Genomic DNA, 7,013 nt, shown 5'->3' with positions numbered 1-7,013 from the left:
TTCGGAAGATCAACTCGAAGGCTCGATGCCATTGCCGAGTACCCTCCCTCGAGGGTCGTCGACACTCGACCCCATAGTAGCAATGATCACGGTAATGGTATAAAGGGGGAGTTCCCAAGGCACACGCTTAGGACTAACAGAGTCTGCTGGTTTACTCTAAATCTGAGTTAGGGCGTCAACTAGCTGTTCCATCTCCCTATCTTTATAATTAATGCATCTTGTACTATGTTGGGATTCTCCTCCTATATAAAGGGGATCCTTGTCATTTCGTAAGGTTCCTGTTTCTTCAATTACTCCACGCGAATATACAAGAACATTCTCTCTGCTTTCTAACATACTTTCTTGTTATTATTGCTTTCACTTATTATCTTCATACTTGTTCATCATTTATTGCTTATCATTAGCCATAAAGAGCCTTCGTTAATTTTATTATAACTGTTACTCATACCCTGATTGCCCCCGATAGCTCACTATCGAGCCGCGGAATCGACCTCGAGGTCCCCGAATCGACAAGCTCGAGGCCCCGATTGTTAGCATCTCGGTTTGATTATCGCCTTATCTTTAGCTCTTATTTCGTCTCTAAATTCCATACACATATCATCGTATACTTAACAACTAGAATAAAAATAGATCACGTATTTTAGAGTCCCATCAACAAATTTAATTGTTATTACCATTTCCACGGTAAACAGAACTATGCGGATGATATTGATTACCGCCAGTTGAACAATGTTACCATTAAGAACAAGTACCTATTGCTGCGTATTGACGATTTATTTGACCAGTTCCAGGGTGCCAATGAATTCTCTAAGATTGACCTGAGATTGTGGTACCATCAGTTGCCGATTCGTGATTCGGATGTTCCGAAGACAGCCTTCTGGACTAGATATGACCACTATGAGTTTCTAGTGATGTCCTTTGGGTTGACTAACGCCCCAGCGGCATTTATGGATTTGACGAACCAGGTGTTCAGGCCGTATATATACTCATTTGTCATTGTCCTCATTGATGACATTTTGATCTACTCACATAGCACAAAGGAGCACGAGCAGCATTTGAGAGTGGTGCTTTATGCCTTGCGGGAACAGAAGCTATATGATAAGTTCTCCAAGTGTGTATTTTGGTTAGACTATGTGGCATTCTTGGGGCATGATGTATCAGGCGAGGATATTAAGGTAGATCGCACGAAGATCGAAGCAATTTAGAGTTGGCCTCGTCCTACCACAGCGACTAAGATCAAGAGTTTCTTGGGGTTAGTAGGTTATTATCGTCGGTTTGTGGAGGGATTCTCATCTATTGCAGCACCTTTGACTAGATTGACCCAGAAGGGTGATCCGTTTCGGTGGTCCAATGATTGTGAGGCGAGCATTCAAAAGCTGAAGACCGCATTGATTTCAGCACCGGTGTTAGTGTTGCCTTCCAGGTCAGAGATGTATACTATGTATTGTGACACTTCCCGAGTTGGCCTGGGTTGTGTATTGATGCATGAGGGGTGAGTTATTGCATATGCTTCCCATCAACTGAAGCCCCACGAGAAGAATTACCTCGTACATGATTTGGAGTTGGCCACGATAGTTCATGCTCTTAATATTTGGAGGCGTTATATTTATGGGTGTCTTGCGAGGTTTACACCGATCATCACAGCCTGCAGCATTTGTTTATGCAGATGGATCTCAATTTAAGGCAACGCAGGTGGCTTGAGTTACTAAAAGACTATGATATTATCATCCTTTATCACCCGGGCAAGGCGAATGTGGTTGTGGATGCCTTGAGCACAAAGGCGTAGAATATGGGTAGTTTGACATTAATTTCAGCAAAGGAGAGCCATTAGCTTTGGATATTCAGTCCTTGGCTAACAGACTTGTGAGGTCCGATATTTTAGAGCCCAGCCCAGTTGTTGCATGCATCGTCGGCCAGTCTTCACTATTCGAGCAGATCAAGGCTTGCCAATACGACGATCTGCACTTATTGGTTCTCAGACACACGGTACTACAGGGTGGTGCCAAGGAGGTTACTACCTGTGAGGATGCTGTTCTGCGACTCTAGGGTCTTTTATGTGTCCCTAGTGTTGATGTGTTGAGGGAAAGGATTCTAGAGGAGGCACACAGTTCTCAGTATTCTATTCATCCATGTGCTACGAAGATGTATCGCGACCTAAGGCAGCATTATTGGTGGCGACGGATGAAGAAGGACATAGTTGAGTATGTAGCGAGGTGTCTTAATTGCTAACAGGTTAAGTACGAGCATTAGAGGCCAGGTGGCCTAATCTAGCAGATGTTTATACCTGAGTGGAAATGGGAGTGCATTACTATGGATTTCGTAGTTGGGTTGCCGCGAACCTTGCAGAAGTTTGATGCAGTTTGGGTCATTGTCAACAGGTTGATAAAGTTGTCACACTTCATTCCGGTTGTTACCACGTATTCTTCAGAGAGATTGGCCCAGATCTACATTCAGGAGATTGTTCAGTTTCATGGCGTGCTTGTTTCCATCATATAAGATAGAGGCCCTCAGTTTACTTTACATTTCTAGATTACAGTACAGAGTGAGTTCGGGACTCGGGTAGAGCTCATCACAGCCTTTCATCTGCAGACTGATGGGCAGTCGGAGCAGACGGTTCAGATCTTGGAGGATATGCTCAAAGCATGTGTGATTGACTTCGGAGGGCAGTGGGATCGATTCTTGCCTTTGGCCGAGTTTGCTTACAATAACAGTTATCAGTCCAGCATCGAGATGGCTCCATTTGAGGCTTTATATGGTCGGCGATGTCGTTCGCCCGTCGGATCGTTTGAGCCCAGCGAGGCTAAGTTTTATGGTGCTGATTTGGTGAAGGTGTTTTGGAAGAGTTAAAGTTGATTCAAGAGAGACTTCGCACGGCACAATCCAGATAGAGGAGTTACGCGGATCAGAAGGTGCGTGATTTATCATTTATGGTGGGCGAGAAGGTCCTCTTGAAAGTCTCACCGATGAAGGCAATCATGAGGTTCGGGAAGAAGGGCAAGTTGAGCCCAAGGTTCATAGGTCCATTTTGAGGCGTTGCAACGAGTTGGGGAGGTTGCTTATGATCTTGCTTTGCCTCCCAGTCTATCGGGATTCCATCCGATCTTCCACGTTTCTATTCTCCGAAGTATCATGTCGGTAGGTCGCAAGTGTTAGACTACAGCACGGTCCAGTTAGATGAGAGCCTGGGTTATCAGCAGTGGCCAGTTGCCATTGTTGACAAGCAGTTTTGCCAGTTAAGGTCCAAGAAGATTTCTGAAGTAAAGGTTCGGTAGAGGGTCAACCAGTCAAGGAGGCGACTTGGGAGATTGAGGAGGACATGCAGAGAAGATATCCACACTTATTCGGCACTCCAGGTACGATTCTGAACCCGTTCGAGGACGAACGTTTGTTTAAGAGGTGGAGAATGTAATGACAAGACCAGTTGTTTTGCTTTCTAGATCCCCGTTCCCCTGAATAAGACCCCGTATGTGCCTTTACTATTTTATTAGTTGCGGGGATGGTTAGTCGGGTTTGGAATGATTCAGGTTGAAATCGGAATACTTAGTTCCTTAATATTAGCTTAAAGATGGTTTATTTTGACTGGGGTCAACATTTTTAGTAAAGGACCTCAAAACCGGGAGTTGGCAGCCCCAATAGGTTCGTATGATGATTTTTAACTTGGACGTATGTCCGGATTGGGGTTTGGAGAGCGTTTCGGTGCTTAATATTGAAAGTTGGCGCATTGAAGGTTTTCGATATTTTTATGTGTGGTTTGAAGTAGGATTGGGAGTTATCGAGGTCCGTTTGGCATTCCGATCCCGGGAGTAGTTCTGCATGCTGATTTAAGACTTGCACGCAAAATTTGGTGTCATTCCTTGTTAATTTGATAGGAATCGGACGCGCGAAAGTGTTTTTAGAAGTTTTGAATTTCATGATTTGATTCATGCATTTTGGCATCCAATTCGTGATTTTAGATGTTATTTCGGTGTTTCGGTCGCGCAGGTGAGTTTGTATGATGTTTTTAGACTAGTGTGGACATTTGGTGTGGAGCCCCGAGGGGATCGAGTGAGTTTCGGACGCATTCAGAGGGATGGAAGGAGTTCAGTTTTCTAGTTTTATTTTATTGGTGCCTCAGGTATCACAAATGCGAAATTTTGTTCGGATTTGCGAACATCGCATAGGCGAGGCTGGATTTGCATTTGCGATGAAGCCTGGACGAGGCAAGACACGCATTTGCAAGATTTTCCTTCGCTGTTGCGATCAGCACCTCTTCGCTTTTGCGAACATCTTGGTCGTATTTATGACCCTGTCAGAGAAGGCCAGCCTTCGCATTTGCGATAGTCTTGTTGCATTCGCGAATGTGACATCCACGACTGGTGTATGAGCTTTTGATTACGGGACTTAGCTTTATTTTCCTCATTTTCCACTTGGTCTTAGGCGATTTTGAGAGCATTTTGTGGAGCGATTCCATCAACATCAAGATGTAAGTAATCCCTATTAATTCTTTAGCTAAATACGTGAATCATGGGTAGATTTAACATGGAAAATGGTAAAATTAATTGTATTTTTAGGAAAACCTAGGGCTTTGGTAAAAATGGGATTTAACCACGAAAAGTATTGTGGAATTGGGTGAAAATTTTATATTTGAGTTCGTGAGGTTATGGGTAATAATTATCTTCGAAAAATTTCGGAATCCAAGCACGTGGTCCCTGTCACGACCCAAAATTCACTGAGGGTTGTGATGGCGCCGGACGCCAATGTAAGGCAAGCCAACACCAAGAAGTTAATAAAACTCCCATTTTAGTATTTATTGAAATCATTCCTTTTATACATTAAACAATAAATAATGAAATTCGTTGAAATAAAATGATGTCTTTAACAAACTTAGTATTGAATAATCCCATAATCATCCCAGAAATCGGTGTCACGAGTGCATGAGCTATTTATAAGAAATCAAATGAAGTGCAATAACTGCCCAGAATACAAATTGGACAGAAGGTAAATACTATACACTGAAAGAGACTATGCCGGCTGCGGGTCACCTCGAGAGGTACAGCTCACCTAAGTCTCCGTATCATCCCTGCTGCTACGCCCATTAGGCCGCTAGAGGTACATGTGCCTATGCAACAAAAATGCACACCAAGTGTAGCATGAGTAAAAAAATAATATGTACTCAGCAAGTATCCCGTCTAATCTCGAAGAAGTAGAGACGAGAGGTCGACTTCGACACTTACTAGTGGCCCAACAATAATATACCAATAATATAGTAAATCGAGGATTTTTATTAAAAAATGGAAGTAACTCAATAGCATGAGGCAAGTAAACAATTCTTTCTTTTATGGGAAATTCCCAAATTCCTTTTCATCATTTATACATTTATCTCAGGCTAGGGAGAACAACTATCAACATTTATAAATTTCAAGGAAAGCAATACAAGCATGCGCAAATCATGCCGAGGTCGTACGGCCCAATCGAATAATATTTAAACTGTGCACTGCCAGAGGGTCGAGTGGCGCGAACCATAGATGCATGTATTTCATCTGCCAAGGCGTTCGGCCCATTCCACATTATACAAATACATTCAAATAGTCAATAAAAATTCATCAAGGAGCAATTATCCAAGAAAAAGACAATTTTTCTTTTAAAAATCAAGAAAACCATGACTAGTCTTTTAGAAATTCATTTACACATTCGATATGTTTTAAGCATTGTTAAATTGACAACGAGATATCAAGTATTGCAAGTAAAGCATGCTTTTGGGTCCTAGACTACCCGGACTTAAGCATAATAGTAGCTACGCACGGACTCTCGTCAACGTAGCCCCCACAGAAGCACATATCCAATTAATTCACTTATGGGGACAATTCCCTCTTACAAGGTTAGAAAGGAGACTCACCTCGCTTCGAAGCCTATATCCCAAAACAAGAAATTGCTCAAACCTCCAAATCGGAGCTGAACGATCCAAAAACTACTCAAATGGGGGTAAGAACTAGTCAATACATGCTCAAAAGTTCATATTCTAATTATTAAACTAATTTTCCAACCCTTAATGCAAAGTTCCTAAAATTCATCCCCAGGCCCACGTGCCCGGATTCCGGAAATTTTTGAAGAAAGTTGTTACCCATAACCTAGGGATCAAGAATATATGATTTGTACTTTATTCCATAACCATTTTCGTGGTCAAATCTCATTTTTATCCAAAACCTAGATTTTTCATCTAAACCCTTGATTTCACCAATTTTTACATGTTAATCTAGCTATAATTTATGTATCAAACTCATGTTGTGTAGAAATTACTTACCTCAAAGTACTAGGTGAAAACCCTCTTCCAAAAGCTCCAAAAATCGCCCAAGACATGAAGTGAAATAAAATAATGGCCTAAATCCCGCATTAAAAGAGCTGGACACAGCCCTCTAATGTCGCATTTGCGACACCACGTTCGCAAATGCGAGGGTCGCAAATGCGACAAAAGCCTCGCAAATGCGAAGTCTGGGCTCAGCTGTTGGGATCGCAAGTGCGACCCCAGAGTCACAAATGCGACATCTGCTGGGATCTCAAATGCGGCAAAAGTGCCGCGAATGCAAACACTGCCTGGGTCGGGCTTTATCGCAAATGCGAGGTTCGCATTTGCGAACAAATCTCTCGCATTTGCGAGACCTGCAACTCGTGCCAAGAACACCGGATTTTCTAGTGTTCTTCCAACTCCTCCCACACGTTCGAAAAACACCTGGGGCCCCCAGGACCCCATCCAATCACACAACTCAGTCCCATAACATAACACGGACCTGCTCGAAGCCTCAAATCACGTCAAACAACGCTAGAACCATGAATCGCACTCCAATTCAAGCTTAATGAACATTACAATATCAAACTTCTACTTTCGATGTCTAAACCTATCAAATCACGTATAATTGACCTCAAATTTTGCACACAATTCATATTCTACATTACGGACCTACTCCAACTTCCGAAATCGGAATCCGACCCTGATATCAAAAAGTCCACTTCCGGTCAAACTTCTCAAAAACCTTCAA

The sequence above is a fragment of the Nicotiana attenuata genome, unplaced genomic scaffold (assembly GCF_001879085.1).
Source record: "Nicotiana attenuata strain UT unplaced genomic scaffold, NIATTr2, whole genome shotgun sequence".
In the NCBI taxonomy this organism is placed as follows: Eukaryota; Viridiplantae; Streptophyta; class Magnoliopsida; order Solanales; family Solanaceae; genus Nicotiana; species Nicotiana attenuata.
This window is presented reverse-complemented; position numbering follows the sequence as displayed.